The following is a 19,693-nucleotide window of genomic DNA, read 5'->3' as shown; positions in this document are numbered from 1 at the left end:
TTTAAAAGTAGAGCAACGTGTTAACTAAAAAATTTTAGTTAAATTGAACAAAATGCCAATGAATCTTTCTGTATGCTAACCGTAGCTTCCGGGGCAGATTGTGTGTTACGCGATTGTGTGTTTGAGTGGCACAAAGATTTAGTGACAGTCGCAAGGATATCGAAGATGATGAATGTCCCGGAAGGTCTTGCACAACAAAAACAAATGAATATGTGGGCAAAATTTAGAAAATGGTTCGATTTCACTGTGGACTCAGCATCCGAAAAATGAATCAGCATTACTACAAAAATGTTTTAGCAACTTTGCGGGAAAGAATCAGAAGAAAGAGGCCGGAGTTGTGGAAAAATGGTTTCATCCTCCATCAGGACAACGCACCAGCCCACACAGCTCTCTCTGAAGCAGTTTTTGGCCCGAGAAACAGATTGCAGTGCTAGAACACTTGCCATACTCACCAGACCTAGCACCGTGTGACTTCTTTCTTGTCACTAAAGTCAAATCTGTACTCAAGGGAACCCATTTTGCATCATTTACTAAGGTAAAGTAAAAAAACAACGGAGCTGTTGAGACAGCTGACAGATAATGAGCTACAGCACAGCACTGACCAATGGGAAAGAAGAATGCAGGAGTGTGTGGATGCAGAAGGGGAGTACACAGAAGGGGAACGGAGTTAAAATGTACTTAATATAATTATACATAAATTATAGCATCAGTCTTGTTATTTAATAGCCACACTTCGTATCTCTCTCTGCTTTATCCTTCCCCAAGGCTTAGTACATCTCCCTTAGGGGGAGATTTATCAAAGCTTAAAGAGAGATAAGTGGAGAGAGATACATTATTTAAGCAATCAGCTCCTACCTGTCACTTTACAGGCTGTGTTTGAAAAATTACAGTTAAGAGCTGATTGGTTTGTACTTTATATCTCTCCAAGCTTTAGGTATGGCCATCGACCATCGAATTTTCAAAAACATTGATGGTTCCCGGCCGCTATCAAATAGTTTTGTTATCGATGGCAGAGAACCAATGATTCTCCGCCATCGATGGATTTGTGGGAGCCAATGATGTTTTTTTTGTAGGATGGAGCTTAGCCCCACCCCCTACAGCCGCTAAGCCCCACCCCCATTTATGATAGGCCTGTGGCGCCTGCAGCAGAGGTGACCATCAGGGGATGCAAACCAGCTATAGTTTTTGTGTCATCGATGATAATCACCAATGGGCCCATCGATGGTAACCCTCGATGGACACCCCACTGATGGCCTTCCCTACCAAGGTTTGATACATCTCTCCCTTAGACAGAGAAAGCAGCACCAAACTGCAATACTGATGTGTATTCGTGAAAGTCAAAGTGAAATATATCCACCACCTGACCTACCATTGTTATACAGTGTGTGTACCCAGAAGGGCTGGTGGATTGATGGCTACCGACATAAGGTGTAGTAGTCAAGTTCCTGAGTGAGGAATAGATCATATCATCCTAAAATGAGCAGGTCGGATATCTACTGTATATGGCTACAAGAGTAGCCTCTTGAGAGAAAACATGAGGCTCCACTGCTCCAAAACAGATACTCCCATTCCGCCTGAGGTTTTGATATATGTCTATAGCAATGTATATATGAGACAAATCCCCTCCAGGTTGGGTATCATGAACTCTGGACCTGATTCAGAGCCGCTCGTAAGCGGCCGCTCGTTCGCTCCGAGCGATGTTTGCCCAACTGCGCATGCGTACGGATCGTAATACGCATGCGCGAACCAGTCAGTGCGGCCGAAAGTCGTTTGTTCGCTAAATAGCGAATGCCTGCTATTTTGAGTGACAGAATGAGGCGTATGTGGGTGGTAACAGGGGAAGATGCTTGAAAACGGGGAGTGGAGATCCGAACGCAGGCGTGCTTAAAGGTCAAAACGGGCGTTTTTAGGGTGTGCATAATACAGCAGCGTCATTCACCACGTCACTGGGTTATTTTATAGCCAGAACTGCTCGCAAAATTGTGGTAGCAACAACCAACCACAAGAATAGTGAGCAGTTCATACGCTGGTCGATGTACTCGATTAATCTAATAAATAGCGGACATGACGTAGGATGCGAGCGGCCAGGGAGAGTATTTTTTCAAAAAACGACCGCAAGTTTTGTTCGCTCGTTCAGACATAGAGGCGTGAACAGACCGAAAAGAGCGAACGGTTCATTTGAATAGCCACCCCTATTTTCTGAACGAACGACCGCAAATAGCGTCCGGCTCTGAATCAGACCCTCTGTGTTTATTAAAACAGCTTGTTAACATATTCATTACTTGGACATACAGTATGAATGCTGATGAAAGGCATACATTCATTACTTCCAAGATAGAGCTCACTATGCCGGGTAGACACTAGGTGATATCTCATCCGATCCAGCCAGGCACATTGTCTAGTGTGTATCCTCAATGTCATGACGATGCACGCTCCATGCAGGTCCGACGGGCGATATCATCAGCGGGGGCCATACCGTCGCTAACGTCTAGTGTGTACCGACCTTTAGCCCCACATCCTGATACATTGGTGCCTCGAGCTGGATGAAGCAGAAAAAGTCTACATTCGGTGTCCAAAATGTAACAATCTCATACAGCTATCTAGAAGCTAGACTTCCACCACAGCCGTGTGTGTGACCACTAGTGGCCACAGTCCGGAGGTCCACACTCTGTTCTTCTAAATGTCTGCAATCTACCATTACATACTAGAAGAGAGGATGCATAGGTCCTCCAGCTTCTATTAGATCGTTTTATGTATATACATAAAATATATGTATATACAAAACATAATAAAATATTGATGGGATTCTTTTCTTACAGCAAACAGAATACTAAACCAATTTGATGTTACAGCAAGGAATCAGAAATGTATCACTGTATATTTGCTAAATGATTTTTTTTCCATACCAGACACTGAATAAATGTAAAAAAGAAGATTGGATTTCTCAGCATGGTTCAAGCCTAAGAAATTGAAGATGAAACATAATTGTGTCAAAGCTTACCAACTAACCAATGAATATGTATTATTACAATGACCTCTGTAAACGCAACTGGAGTTTGAATTGCGCCTCTCTTACATTATGAAAACTGGCACGTGGTGAAAAACATCCTGATCCGGAAAAGGAAAGGACAGTAACACGTTTTTTTCTTTTTAACAAATTTCATATATTTTCAACGATTAAAAAGTTTTGTAATGTACATACGTTACATTTTATTTAGTATTTTGTAACTATAAAAACACAATGCTCAGATAGACCCTGAGTTACGTCTTTCAACTTTTCTCTCCAGCAAGGTTCACTGCTCTTACGTGTGAAACTACAGTCTATGTAATGGACACTCTGGCATGGTTGGAGTTTAACGCTTCACAGTCTATACAGCTGCAGTCACAGCACTGTACTCATACACCTCTAGTTACTGTTTTCACCTCACTCCTTCTCTGTCCTTGGGCTACACCTGAGAATCTAGCAGGTGAAATCTCCTCTCCTACATTACCTTTATGATGAATGGCCCCGATACTTAATGATGAATAGATCCCTATAAGAGCACTCTACTCTTCGCTCAAATACAAGACATACCACATAATAAATTGTTCAAGATTGTGTTTTTATACACACATTTTAAATATAATAAACTTGTATAAGTGCTGAACATTTCAAATTATTCAGTTGCTTTTCCAACAGTGGACTTTTAAACAATTTGACTTTTAATTATATGTTTGGATTATTCGTGTTTTTATTTATTATCATTTTCATATTAGTTCATGTATCTTATGGTTCATTTTATTTGTTTGATTTATCAATTGTTATTATGTCTTTTTTTCTCTAAATATATTTTGCATATTATATTTAATATATCTGTTTCAATAAGTTGAGTTGAAGTTTATTTTAAACAGCCATGTCATACAAACAAGTTCAAATTGCTTATTAAAGCTTTACCTCACTCACACACATGAGAGGGGTGTGATCTTCATTCACCTGTGGGCAGTGTTGTAATAAGGGATGTGTGAGCGGTGCCACAGCACAGAGCACAGTGCCCTGAGGGCGGCACCGCCACTCACGTACGGCCCCTGAATCTAGCTAGCAGGGTGCCTGGAATGGCACCTTGCAGCCAGAACTGCAACTTCAATGGCACTGGAGCATCCTCTGGATGCTCTAGGGGGGCACCTTGCAACTCAAACAGCACCCCACCCTCCTGGCTGTAGTTACCAGGGTTGCTGGCCCAGGCCCCTCTGCAAGAAATCATGCTCTCGAGGGGATTATCAGTTCAGTCAAGGGGACAATTAAGAGTCAAGAGTGTCAATCAATGGGATGACAATCAGTTGTGATTTTGGGTGACCCTGCCCTATTTAAATAACTTAACCCGTAGTGTTCACTACCAAAGTCTGGTCTTCACCCCACAAATTTGTGAGTGTATGCTACAGTATGCCTCCATCAAAGGAGTTTATAGAGAATCTCAGAAGAAGAGTTGTCAATGCTCATCAGGCTGGAAAAAGGTATCAAAATAATTTCTAAAGAGTTTTGGTGATTTGAAACAAGCCTTGGGGAAAGATAGAGTAGAAAATGAAAAAATCGGCCTCTCAATTATTTATCTTGCACAGTCTATGAAATGACAGCAGCTGATTGGTTGCTATGGGCAACTTTTACATTTTCTCTCTCTCTAAAGGTGGGTACACACTGCACAGATATATCTGCAGATGATGGTCATTCATACACACTGAATGACCATCATCTGCTTCTTGCTGCGGGTCCCGCTGGTTGGGGGGTGTGTCCCGCCCCCTCCCTGAGGCCTCTGCTTCATGTGTACGGGCGGTCAGCAGACCGTACACGCTGCCCGATGGACAGATAATCTGCAGATATATCTGTCCATTGGCTGTGCAGCACAGTTGATGTGATATGTCTGTGAATGACGTTGTTCACAGACATATCGCTGGTACATACTGGCTGACTGGCACCAGATATATTGGCCGATCAATTGATCACTAAATATATTTGTCAGTGTATACCCAGCTTAAGGTTTAATACCTCTCCCCTTTTATTATTATTATCATTTATTTATATGGCGCCACAAGTGTTCCGCAGCGCCTTACAAAGTACAAAAACAAATTGTATACAAGTGACTTACAGAACAATACAATACAGGACATGGATAATATATATTGCTACATTAGCGACCATATCACCCAGATAAGCAACAGAGCATAAGCAACCAAGTGTTAGGTGCCCTAGTGGTGAGTAAGAAGTAAATGACACTATAGTAAGGAGAAGCACAAGAGGGTAGATGGCCCTGCTCGTGAGAGCTTACATTCTAAAAAGGTGGGGGAAGACAAACTGGGTTGACACAGATGGGGACGAAGGAGCATGTAGCAAGGAGTTAGAATGATAGCTGGAAGGCTTTGATGAAGTAGTGGGTCTTGAGAGCCCGTTTGAAGGATTGCAAACAGGTGGAGAGTCTGATGGGGAGTGGGAGAGAGTTCCAGAGGTGGGGAGCAGTGCGGGCAAAATCTTGAAGGCGGGAGTGGGAGGAAGTAATCAGCTGGCATGAAAGGCGGCGTGCATTAGTTGAGCGAAGAGGGCGGAGAGGAGCGTGAAGGGAGATGAGATCAGAGATGTATATGGGAGAAGATTGGGTGAGGGCTTTGTGAGTGAGCGTGAGAATCTTAAATTGGGTTCTAAAAGGGAAGGGGAGCCAGTGGAGAGCTTGTAGGAGAGGGGAGGCAGATGTAGAGCGCTTGAAGAGGAAGATAAGCCGTGCAGCAGCATTAAGGATAGACTGTAAATGGAGCAGTTTCAAAACCATTGTTAACATCCCCAGGAGTGGTCATATAACCACAATCACTCCAAGAGCAAGATTAATATTCTGGGAGATAACAAAGAGCCCAAGAGTAAACATAGGATCTTCAGGCCTCATTTGCACTAACGAATGTCATGAGTCTATTACCAAGTAAACACTGAACAATGATAGGGTGCATCGGAGGATAGCAAGCATGAAGCCACTACTCTCGAAGAAGAACAATTCTGGCCACAGTTTTGGGTTGTTTTGCTTCTAGGGAACAGGACAGCTTGCCATCATTGATAGAACTAGAAGCTCTGGATTGTACCAGCAAATACTAAAGGATCTGTCTGTTAACTTAAGCTCAAGAGAAGGTGGTGATGCAGGAAGACAAAGACCCTATATATGAAAGGCAGTCTACAAAAAAGTCAAAGGCCTTAATACAAAATACATTTTCTGACAGGGCATGAGCCCGCTTTATGCAAGAAAGCCTCCTAATAATCATTAGTTGAAGCAGTTCTGTGTGGGGGAATAGGTCAAAATGCCTTCAATCTGATATGGGGAAATGACCAAGAATTACATTATATAACTGAAATCATTGCTGCTCACAGGTTACTGAATACTAGAATTTCACAAACTTTTTCCGACAAAGAAATTTAATGACTGGCTCATTTTGAAAAAAATAAAATAAAGGAGTGTGTTATTTGATGTGCTGGGTTCTTGTTATTAATTTTTATGATTATTTAAAGAACTGAACACATTTAAGGTCATACATATGCAATAATTCAGGAAATTATAAAGCAATCACAAACTTTCACCAATGTACTTATATCTTTTTACCTGTTATAATCAACATCTGGCTGTCAGTGATGAACTAACCAAAAAGCAGCACTTGCTTGTTGTACTCACAGCAGCAGCTTTCATTTTCACCGCAAACTCATATTAGAACTCCAGGCCCACAGCGAAGATATGCCTAATGATAGGGTATCATGTGGGATGTTCTCATTCTCATTCCAATTTACAATAATACTCAAGTGGAGTGTAGTATAAATGACTAAAAAATAAATACGCTAAATAGATGCAGTTTTAGTTCATGCAAAGTTTTTAAAAATAGGTCAAAAAGGGTAAAGTTCTTCATAGTTCCATAATTGGTATAGCAATAAAAAGAAGAAAAAAAGAGGAAGTAGGACAATAAATAAATAAAAAAGTAAAAATGGGGAACTTTGAACTAAGCAGTCCTGGATGCCATACGCTGCTATGGTATGTCCAGTACCGGAAGGGAATAAAATGTACAGTAGGTGAAATAAATTGTATTGCAACATAAAAGCTTTCTCCACACTCTATATGCGGCGAGCACAGACTTGTAATAAATACAGTATACAGAACATCAAAAGGTATGTCAGGAAACAGTACACAATAACCAAAGGCAATGATGCTGACCTAGTTTTGAGCCATAATATATAACAAACTAGGTTTCTATATGAGAATTTAATGGACCGATTAGTTGCTGGTGCTAGTGCTTAGTTTATATACAGTACACTATGAAACGAAGCACAAAATGTAATTAACCAAATAACTTACTTGCTGCAAATTTAAGTTTTTGTACTTAAAATTACTGAACATTTTATAAAATAACAAACATATTTATTATACAAGAGCTTGAGCCCAAGATGGCAGATCAAGTTCATTTATCTGAGAATCAGTGTAGGGACTGGCTAGATGGGAATGACTGTGAATCGGTGGCCAGCTTAACAAATTATTGCAATATTTTGGAACCAACATTCCCTATGTTCAAAGGAGTTTCAGTTTGAAAAGCATGTGAGTGCCGAGTTTGTATGATATTTATTATACAAGAGAATATAGTGTATGTTGCTTTTCTGCAGCATGAATTGTTAAAGGAGATATATCTGTGCTGAAATTATTTGTCTGTAAACGAATGATCCGAGTCACCACCAGATAGCAAACTGAGGTTTATATTCTCCAGGAATCGATATCTCATAGTATGTTGGCACTGGATTTAATGGTTGGAGTCTCACTGTTTGACTTCTTCACTGTTCAGAGAATTTTACAATTGTCAGCAGCAGCCCCCTTTTTATGGCAGGTGGCAATGTGTATGCATTTGATGTATTTATTGCAAAGACAATATTAAAAAGATAAGCATTGGGGTTAATTCAATTGCGAGAGGGGCGAATTGCCGTTGCAACAGAGTGGAAACGCAAATAATGGCACCTCCCCTGCCCCCTCCCCCCCTAGGTAAAAAAAATCAGCGAGTCCGGAGCTGCTATAAATGTAACTTGTAGCACTTAAGCTGCCCACACACATAGCGATATTTTACCCGATCTGGCCAATTCTGACGCTTTGGAACGACATATCGTGTAAAATATGCCAAAATAGTGAGTCACCACTCACGATCACTGTGCGATGCGCGTCCCCGCAGGTCGCACATCGCATCTTCAGATCTGATGTGCTGTAGGGCAGATCGTATGTCCAATTGGCAGCTTTTTCATACCGAATCATGTGCAGGACTGCCGGGGAGCTCCCGGGGAGAGTTCAGGGGGAAATCGTGTACATCGGCTGATCGGGAACACATCGCTATGTGTGTGGGCGCCTTTACTCGCACAGATTTGCGGGGCTGAGATAAATGAATCGACCACGAGGATTGAAAAGTTTTGCGACTCACCTAGAACACAAAAAAAATTGTAATGCAGGTAACAAACAGACTTAGAGGATAATTACAGGTATAATCAGTTTGAATTCCATTCTATGGGTGTTACCAGGAGGTGTGCAACCTTTATAGTAGTACTGGGAAGGGTGGGAGATTGTCATCTGATGAAAGGTGATGCTAGTTCACCATAAGGAAGGAAGGTAATGGGGAGTTCTTGTCAGAGAACACGGACAAACGCGATTGACAGAGGACCTCACTGCCTGCAGATTACCAGAGATTTGAGCTAGTTAGGGTAACCACACGGGTGAATAAAAACAAGACTAGGCAAAAGGAAAGTGAAAACCTGTGTGATTACTGAATATAAATATATGATATTCTTTGCCATATTGCAAGGATCAGAGCATACCCTGGGCACATCATGGGCCTTGTTGGGATACATGCACTTATGCCGATTTTGATACATATTATTATAATACAGTGTACATAACTAGAAATACACAAAACACTAATTTCATCATAAGAAACAAGATCAATGCTATACATTGCCAGAGATTTACTGATAAAGTATATGAATTTACAAACATTGCTGTAACGTCTACCTCTACTTCTTATCACTTCATACTCTGTCAAATCACTTTGTTTGGAGTATTGAAAGAATGTGTCAATCTGTGTAATGAGATATCTTACTGGACTTGTGAGGAAACTCACACTACAGTCACTGCAGATGACACACCAGTAATGTTATTTCTAGCTTGTTCTTCCTTCTTAAGTACAGTTCATGGTGCCCATATGACCTTCTGTTTCAAAACTGAAGTTTGTCTATTTTAAATTAATCTCCCCTCTAGGTGTCCTTCCCTACAATGCAGCAAATGGGGGGGGGGTGGGATTCCTACTTAAAGAAATCACACCAAAATTACTTACTTCCGAGAGCCAAATGGGGTCTACTTATGAATTGGTGAGGAGTGTACTCACTTATGAATTGGTGAGGAGTGTAATCACCACTTCACACAATTTACCAAGAGGTTAACCCCCCAAAAAATCACAGATTAATCCGCTGGTAACCTATTTCACATTGCTTATCAACGTCCCATTAGACCAGGGCTTGACAAATTTTTCTAAAATCTAGGAGCCAGGATGAAAGTGTAGGAGCCAGATCACTGTCCTCCCAAAAAAGTTACAGGAGTGAGCGAGGAACACAGCTCTGTGTGTTATGCAACTGTTATACACACTATACTAGTCCACAATATAGTCACAGTTGAATGGATACAGTAAAATGGAGGCCCCCTCACTGCTCTGCACAGCTCCCCTGCTCCACCCTCCAGTAATAACAGACCACATTTCACATAAAATAATGGTGCCAGAAAGTACAAAACCCCCCCTCCCCTCGTGGTCACACCGCTATCCCTCTGAAGCCGCTCCGCAATCCCTGGCCACGCATAGATCCTACTACCGGAGAGCTCTATGCATCCGGAGATAGGAGACAGTAGACAGCTGGGTCGTACAGGAGGATCAGCATAGACTGGGACAGACAGCAGGGATCAGAGCAGGCCAGGATGGAGAGGAGTCGTCAGTGCAGGCCAGGACGGATAGAGGCACAGCAGTCACCGCAGGTGACACTCAGCACATGCACTCCTGTGCATGATATGAACACCGCAATACTATAGGCACGAATCTCCGCCGGAGCTGATGAGGACCTGCTTCCTCCCTCACTGCAAAATCTAGTAGCCAGGCAGTAAAATCTGGTAGCCATGGCGACCTGGCCCCCGGGATTTGTCGAGCCCTGCATTAGACCTATATGGGGACTGAGGCCACAATCAAGTTAACAACAACCTTTAGGACGATATTAGCTGTGCCCATCAATGGAATCCAGCAATACTGGGAGGCTTTTTTGGATCACCACTGAGGTCAAATTATTATACGCATGGGCCAACATTAGCCGTACATGCGTGTATCGATTTAACTTTTTGTTGACAACTGGAGCCAGGATAGATTTCCCAATGGCTGCACATCAGATGTCCCTTTGACTTCAGCAAAAAAGCGATTTCCTGACTGTAGTCCGTTTGTATTTGTGACAGTGATAAAAACTCTCACTGAGGAGTGGGGTTTTCAAGAGGGCATGGCGAAAGATGTATCATTATGTATTGCTGCAATATGAAACAATACAATTAATGATAGCTCCCTCTGCCTACCAATGTTAAATAGACCCCTAGGTTTGAGATGGTAGTGGCTTCAAAGGGAGCAATCCATCCAATCCTAGTCCGTATAACTGTATAGAGCGCTCCTAGCTTCTCATCAGGCGCATATACAGATACAAACACAACACATTCTGGTTACTGGCAGCAGGTAATAGGGATGGTGCCTCATCTGGGAGGAAAGGGAGGTGGATAAGCAATGGGGAATAATATAGTCTGGTGTTTTAAAAGCTATTTACTTAGAGAAAACACAATTCTGGAACTATTTTTAAAATCTGTAATATGCTCAATTATGACAACTAAGGTCACAGTATACTTAGCAACTTGCTGGAAAGAAGCTACTGCAGAAGAGCACACACAGTCTATGGCAGTAGTGGGAGTAAGTATGCAATGTTTATTAAAAACAAGCAGTAACCACAGACAAGGAACCTATACTGGCAGACAAAGCTTAGTATTATTCTCCCTTGGTGACGCAAACACAAACCCAATATCACAAACACAATATGATACATTAGAACAGGACTGGAAAAATCCCAACCTGGGGTGTCTATAATGAGAGATTATGGGGCATATGTATCAAAGCTTGATGTGAGATAAAATTGTGAGATATATATCACCAACCAATCAGCTTCTAACTTACACTTTGCAGGCTGTGTTTAAGAAATGATAGTTTGGAGCTGATTGGTTGGTGATATATATTTCACAATTTTATCTAACATCAAGCTATTATTTTATAGACTGTACTTGATAAATGCTACTTCAAAGCTGATCGGCTGCTATGGGCAAATTCTCCCCTGGTCCACTTCTCCACACTTTTCACTGCTTGATAAATAGACCCCTATATGTGATCTATGTGTGCAGAGGTAAATACATTTTCAATATTTAATAAAAGTTAATGCATCTCTTTCTTATATCCAAGAGAGAACAAATTCAAAATGATTACATTATTTACTGAAGTCCATAACCATACAAAGAAAAATTAATTAAAGAACTAAATTATAAAGTAAAGTCGCCAATACCTATTTAGCAGAAAGGCAAGGGCCCAATATCCAGGACTCACATTGATTGATAGATACTGTACTCACCTCATGGCATCTCTGTGCCAAATCTATTGCTGTAAGCAGCAGGGACAGTTTTACATTTCCGCAACGCTCCACCTCTTATGTTAAGAGCAGTGATTGGGTGGCTGCTACAGAATCTGTTTGGTGTTCTTGACTGAAAAAAGCATGGACATGATGAGAACTTAGATTCTCCTGGGACCTCCAGTGGGTGAAATTACTGTTACAAAAGCACCAGTAGCAATTTATAATCTAAATTACTGACCAGAAAATTGTGACAGTTTTTCTCAGCAATTAATCTGGCTACACACCTATAGAATTATCGGACCAATCACTCGATAATGGCAGATCGGCCTGGTAATTGTCTATGTGTGTATCCAGGAGCATTAGCCAATAAATGGCTTAAAATGCTTCTGAAAATAGTCTGATTGGGAGGTTGCTTCTTAATAGCAGTAAAATATTTAAGATGCCCGACCTCCCGATCCATTGAGCTATATGTATTTCAGTGTGTACATTCTTCAGTGTGTACAGGATCACACTGATTGGATAATCCCTCAGTTGATCTGCCCAATGATCCGTATACTGTGTACCCATGTTTAGGTCACATCTAAAGACCAATTTATTTTCCAACAGATTATTTGCCAACATTGAAGGTATGGTCAGTTCAATGTACCTTCCTGTACAACCTATCAGCTTTGTTAAGCTTTCTTTATCTGTTGTGCTTGGATATGAACTGAAGGCACTTTTCTCACTTTTACATTAAAGGAAAAGACACATACATACTAACTTGATGTACTTTGTCTTTCATGCCTTTAAGAATAGCGCTATCCCATCAGGTAATGAAAGGACATGCATAATAAAGCGTACATATAGCCATGTTTAAAAAACTAGAGGAAATAAAGGACAATTATTTAGTTCTGAAGCTGGTCAAATGCAAGATTCAACTTCAGTGACATGACCCAGCAAGATGTATCATCTGATGCTACTCAAATATGGGAACTTTTATCAACTTCAAACATTGGATCTACCATAAGTATTTTGTATAAAAATGAAATCTGTTTTCAGTGTCAGTCTGACTGGTCAGACTAAGCAGATTCAGTGCCCCAATCCCACTGTCTGCCAGGTCCCCAACTTCAGCACCTCCTCTCTCAATTAGCGGTTCCTAAAACAACAGGTAAACTGACCCTGAGGTAAAGGTTTGTACCATTCTGTACTTGGTAATAGTACATATTCCTCATGCATGTTGACAGAAACAAGTAGACTATTAGGCGCTGTACAGTATATGCACCCCATATGACTTATCAGAGTTATTACACTGATGAGCATGTATAGGGCTCCTAGTTTATGAACCAGAACACCCATATTAGATATTTTCCTAGATTTTCTAGAATACAAGAATTCAAAGTTAAAGATTTCCTGTGGGGAAAAGTATGCCTGCACAGAGAGGGGCTAGTACTGAGATGAATGCTAGTCGGCAACAGTTGCCTCCCCCTCAATGAGAGCACAGAAGTAAATGTATATATTTACCCTAATGCAGAGTTGTACGCATCTCTGTAGTTGTAACACCCCTGTATGTATGGCTGGTTTCATAGCCCACAATTCCATTGACACGACCTCACTGAATATACACTACCGTTCAAAAGTTTGAGGTCACTTAGAAATTTCCTTATTTTTGAAAAAAAAGCATTGTTTTTTTCAATGAAGTTACATTAAATTAATCAGAAATACACTCTATACATTGTTAATGTGGTAAATGACTATACTAGCTGCAAACGTCTGTTTTTTAAAGGAATATCTACCCATTTCCAGCAACCATCACTCCAGTGTTCTAATGGTACATTGTGTTTGCTAAGCGCGTTAGAAGACTAATGGATGATTAGAAAGCCCTTGAAAACCCTTGTACAATTATGTTAGCACAGCTGAAAACGGGTTTGCTCGTTAGAGAAGCTATAAAACTGGCCTTCCTTTGAGCAAGTTGAGTATTTGGAGCATCACATTTGTGGGTTCGATTATACTCTCCAAATGGCCAGAACAATTCATGTGAAACTTGACAGTGTTCTTGTTCTTAGAAATAAAGGCTATTCCATGCTAGAAATTGCCAAGAAACTAAACATTTCCTACAATGGTGTGTACTACTCCTTTCAGAGAACAGCACAAACAGGCTCTAACCAGAGTAAAAGAGAAGTGGGAGGCCCCGATGCACAACTGTGCAAGAAGACAAGTACATTAGAGTCTCTAGTTTGAGAAATACACAACTCACAAGTCCTCAACTGGCAGCTTCATTAAATGGTATCCGCAAAACGCCAATGTCAATGTCTACATTGAAGAGGCGACTCCGGGATGCTGGCCTTCTAGGCAGATTGGCAAAGAAAAAGCCATATCTGAGACTGGCCAACAAAAGGAAAAAATTAATATGGGCAAAAGAACACAGACATTGGACAGAGGAAAATTTGAAAAACGTATAATGTACAGACGAATCGAAGTTTGAGGTGTTTGGATCACACAGAAGAACATTTGTGACATGCAGAACAAGTGAAAAGATGCTGGAAGAGTGCCTGACGCCATCTGTCAAGCATGGTGGAGGTAATGTGATGGTCTGGGGCTGGTTTGGTGCTGGTATAGTGGGAGATTTGTACAAGGTAAAAGGGATTTTGAATAAGGAAGGCTATCACTCCATTTTGCAACGCCATACCCTGTAGACAGCGCTTGATTGGAGCCAATTTGCTCCTCCAACAGGACAATGACCCAAAATGCAAGAACTATTTAGGGAAGAAGCAGGCAGCTGGTATTTTGTCTGTAATGGAGTGGCCAGCGCAGTCATCAGATCTCAACACCATTGAGCTGTTGTGGGAGCAGCTTGACCGTGTGGTACGCAAGAAGTGCCCATCAAGCCAATCCAACTTGTGGGAGGTGCTTCAGGAAACGTGGGGTGAAATTTCTTCAGATTACCTTAACAATTTCACAGCTAGAATGCCAAAGGTCTGCAATGCTGAAATTGCTGCAAAAGGAGCATTCTTTGATGAAAGCAAAGTTTGAAGGACAAAATTATCATTTCAAATAAAAATCATTATTTCTAACCTAGCCAATGTCTTGACTATGGGACTGATTCAGAGCCGGATGCTCTGACCAGAGCGCTTGCTCTGAATCAGGGCCCTCCTACATGAAAATGGAGCATCCTCCTGGACGCTCGCATAGCTATGGGTGACCACCCACAGCTTATGCGAGTGTCCATGATGATGGTCGCGATGGTCAAGACCATCGGGGTTGCGACGGAGACCCTGCGGTAGGGTCTCGCTGCCGCAAGCCCTGGAGTGATTTTGGCTCTATCAGAGCCAAAATCACTCCCACTGACATCACTAGTGATGTCAGTGGGGCCGGCTTCAGACGGTAGGCGTTCCCATGGGAACGCCTACAGTCTGGCAGCCACGCCCCCGGCATGCCCACCAAAGGGGGCGTGCTGTCAATCACCATCGACAGCACGCCCCCTTTGGTGCGAGACCCATAACGACGGCTTGGTCGTCGTTATTCGGGTCTCCCGCATGCGCACGACGGGGCTCCCTCCATCGTGCGCAATTCGGCACCATCGACCCGCTTGCGAGCGTCCTGCGCTCGCGAGCGGGTCTGAATGACCCCCTATATATTCTATTAATTTTGCAACTCATTAGATTGTAAGCTTGCGAGCAGGGCCCTCTTACCCTTATGTATGTATGTCTTTTACAATCCAGTATGTTAATGTTGATTCAAATTGTAAAGCGCGACAGAATTTGCTGCGCTATATAAGAAACTGTTAATAAATAATACATAATTTGATAAATAAAAGTCAGTTTTAATGTAAGACACGAAATTGTCTGGGTGACCCCAAACGTTTGAACGTTAGTGTACGCGAGAACGCCCTGTTGCAACCATGTTATGCTACAATGTGCATGAAGTTATATTGCCTGTACATGCGTTGCTTGATGTCGGACCACGCACTATGCAAAAAACCACGTTCAACTATAATCGTTCAATAGAATTCAGATAAAAAATAGATTGGAAAACCACGTAAGTAATAGGGTCGTGTAATATGTTTGTTTCACAGCTTAAATGGGGACAGAAACCACGTAATTTAGTGACTATGAGTATGGAAATACTGATGGTTTTGTTAACATAATGATAATGGTCCATAATAAAATAAGTTTATAGGTTCAATTCCTCCATATTGTTATCCTTTATCTTTAAGGCGCCACAAGGGTTCCGCAGGACTTTATGGCATATTAAATGAAGCCAAGCAGTACAAAGGTGAACAATTATTACTCCAATCATCTCCTTGCTATGACAACAAAAGTGAAGTATTTTGAAGTAGTAACCTTTCCTAGACAAGACTGTGGGAAGTAGTAATGTAATGAGCTTTCTAATAGTCACCAAAAGAATGCACTCCTGTTTTGTTGTCAAAGCCTGGCCACACAGTGTCTTAAAGGTTCCTTCAAGTATGTCTAAGCGAATTAATTGAATTAGGCATAACGTAAACATTGGTATTACCAATAACAGATATCATGTCCCAACAAATAGCAGCTAAAAATGGATATTAAGTCAAATAATGGGAAGTCCTGGCAGTATTTAGTCACGTTCATAGTCAAAAGTTTACAATAGTCTCAAGGTCTTATCCAGCACAGTTCGCAACTGCGATCGCAGCTGCGTAATGGCACTCAATGCAGCTGTGAAATTATGCTAATGTCTGCCACAGCTCAGCCAGCATAGTCACCCACTACCGCTTTCTCACATCCGTAATACCTCACGGTCCTGCGTATACATCGTAACATCGAAGCACATCAGCCCGTCACGCACAATTACAGCAAGTCTGACCCATCGCAGAAACTGCAAGTACACAAGCTGCGTAGGCAATCGCAGTGGCTGAGTTATGCACGCCCATGCAACGGAGTTCAAATGGACAGGCACGTCTGTGTTTCTGCAGTACACAACAATCGGCCAATTTGCGTACGCGGTTGCAATTGCTATCCGTACTGAATCAGGCCCTCATCCCGCAAAGGATATTCTTGTCGACCAATTGGGAATATATTACACAATATAAACAGTATTAGGAGAATTCAATCACGTAAAAATATCAGCAAAACAATATACTTAATACATAAATAAAGTTTTGTAGAGTATCAACCATAATTTTGTCAAAAATACGGTTGTCAATACACATTATAATCATGTCCACATTTTCTCATATCCATGTCTTTCTTTCAGTGCAGTAACAATATAAACAGTCACAACAATCAAAAACATAAAACATACATACATACACATATATATATATATATATATATATACATACACTGTATATAAACAAGGCAATAAAAAAAAGTTAGACGACCACAAAAGATGCAACAAGTCTTTAGTTTCTTCAACAAACTACAGTGGGAATTACCAGGGAAATATCATGTTATATTGTAGCCATTAGGGATATGGTACATGAGCTGATTTGAGGGTGGTGCTTACTGTACACAGAACCATAAAAGCTCCATAGGCAACAAGAAAATAAAAAACAACAACAAAGTATTGTGGAACATTCTGACATTTGACGTAAGGGATCAAACGTTGACTAGCACACAGCCCATGAATGGGATTCCCCTCCCCCACTCTGGGGCTTGAGGAAACTCCACACACCATCTGCAATGTGAATACTTGGCATTTTTACAGATTTACCCCCTCTCTCTCTCTTTATTGAAATAAATACACTAGCAAGAAGCAAATGCACGATTAGCAGAGCCCATCCCCCACTCTACTTCTTCAAACAATAAAATTAAAATGATGAGAGAACACAGCAAAACAAGCTGGTCACATTCATGCAATGAATCAAGGCAAGGATTTCACAGCAGCCTTGTGTGATATTTGTTGTATAGGGGAGACATAAACAGATTACAGTACACAGGCTGCCATAATCATTGTGAGCCAGAAGATCACAAGTTTTTGCTGTATGACACATGCATGACAGGCTGTAGCTATGGCTGGGCACTGGTTAAAGGAGGTGGGGGAGCAGGGGGGGCTTATACATGACACAAATGAAGGGATAATCCCACTTACCTCACACTCGATGTGGGTTACAGGACAGAGCAGCTTTTTAGTTCCACAAGCGGGTAGGTAGGGTCTGTCCTCAACTTCTCAACTTCAACACTGTCTCAGCACATTGACTTCTGTTTCTGTCTTCTTACTAACTGTGCATGATAACTCTTCTCTTGTAGATCCTGGGTTCACAAACCAAAATGTCAACGTTGGTCTTTACAAATCCTCCAGAGTTAAAAAGAAAAAAAAATCCCACTAAAACGATTTAAAAAAAAAAACCAACCAAAATAATAATAAAAAAATAATAATCCTGGATTCAAAACTCAGGGTCCAAAGACCATGGAAAGTTTAGTCTTTATTATAATTGTGGTGTCTGTTGTTATCATTATTTTATTTTCCTTTCTATGGCAATCAGAATGTACAGCTAACTAGTTCATTAGCAGAGTTAGTTAGTCTGTGTTTGTGTGTGAGTGAAGCTCCCACAGACAGCAGCAGCAGCAGCTAGAAGAGGGGGGGAAGAGAGAGAGAGAGGGAGAGTGAGGGAGAGAGAGAGACTGGCAGGGGAAAAAAGATACACACTCACACATCCATACATACAGACAGACACAGAGACACTGAGCCAGTGACCTCCTAGAGGAAAAAAAACTGCAATTGACCTGAACTATTGAACAACCAAAAATAACAACAAATATTTCCCATATATTTCTCCCTAGACTATGTGTGAGATCATTGCTTGCAGTGTAAGGTCTTTCTATCCTGAAACTATCATTGTTTATTTCTTCTTTTTATAAACAGATCATGGTGATTCTTGTAGGAGATTATAAAACATAAAAAGCACATTATTGTCACTGCTCATATACAAAATACGGAGAGGAACATAAATGTTGATTGCATAAAAATATATTCTTAAATGGGGGAGGGGATTCTTATGTTAGATATATCTAAATATACTTACACTACTATGCGAGTATGTGAATATAGATTACATATATGTGTGTGTATATGTATATAAAACCAGCATTTATGTTATAAACATCTTATATATATGAAGAATTAAATACAATATGTGTGTGTGTGTGTATATATATATATACACATATATATATATATATATATATATATATATATATATATATATATATATACACACACACACAACGTACAGTATTACAGAACACGTAAACATATCCTTATCGCTTGAATGGCATATCGCAGAGACCCAATGTGACACTAATGTTCCAGGTCGTGTTTCAGATACACAAATAGGAAAATTGGTGGACTTACAGCATCTCCATAATTGTGATTCAGCAGAACGGATTACATTAGAATTGTTATTCAAGGACCCGAAAAGTCTTATTTTTCAGCAGATTTTGTGTACGACCCTTGTCTGGTTCTTTACGATTTAGCACAATTTTCTTAGATCCTTATACATTACTGTGAAAGGAGCAAACAAATAAAACAAGAGAGAAGGATGCCTTAAAAAGCAAGCATAAGTACATGATGCAACATTGCCCTGATTACATGTGCTCCCCTTCCCCCATGGCTTGCTGGTGGGAGTGCTGTTTTTTCCGCCTGTAGGGTCACATTGTGGTTGATTGATTCTCCTTTCGCCTTGCTCAGTCATTCAGATTTGGAAAGTAAATAACAAGTTGACATCATTACAGCTTTCTGCATTACTGTGACACATTCCTCTGCTACCACGCAACATCTAATAGAAGCGCATCAAAACAGGAATAGTCGTCTACGCCCTGTCATTTTATTCTGCAGCTTAGGGATATATATTATTTCCCCTGTAAATGCTTTATGTTTTTCGAAGGTGTATTTGGTCAGGTACCAAGGTGATTCACAGATTTTGGCAGTTAGGTTGCGGGGAAGAAAAATCACCTTTTATGATTTTTATAAATGTAACTGGTGTGACCAATAAAAACAACTGCGGATTAAGGGGCCGATTCAATACAGTAC

The 19,693-nt window shown here is 40.9% G+C and overlaps 1 protein-coding gene across 2 annotated transcripts in view; it reads right to left on the bottom strand.

The window, feature by feature from the left end:
- TBL1X (transducin beta like 1 X-linked) overlaps nucleotides 1–19,291 on the bottom strand; it is a 360,692-nt gene extending 341,401 nt beyond the window's left edge. The window contains exons 1-2 of one of the 2 annotated variants that reach the window (XM_088451544.1): nucleotides 19,016–19,291; nucleotides 17,753–17,913 (exon numbers count right to left, since the gene is read on the bottom strand). The gene's annotated coding sequence lies outside the window, so the exon portion shown is untranslated. Of the gene's footprint in view, nucleotides 1–17,752; nucleotides 18,245–19,015 lie in introns of those variants that run through there. The other variant, XM_088451543.1, reaches the window with a different exon arrangement.
- Between the last annotated feature and the right edge of the window lie 402 nt (nucleotides 19,292–19,693).

This window comes from Taudactylus pleione, unplaced genomic scaffold, assembly GCF_031769625.1.
Source record: "Taudactylus pleione unplaced genomic scaffold, aTauple2 ptg000026l, whole genome shotgun sequence".
In the NCBI taxonomy this organism is placed as follows: domain Eukaryota; kingdom Metazoa; phylum Chordata; class Amphibia; order Anura; family Myobatrachidae; genus Taudactylus; species Taudactylus pleione.
Note: the sequence above shows the minus strand (reverse complement) of the source record. Positions and strands in the feature narration are given on the sequence as shown.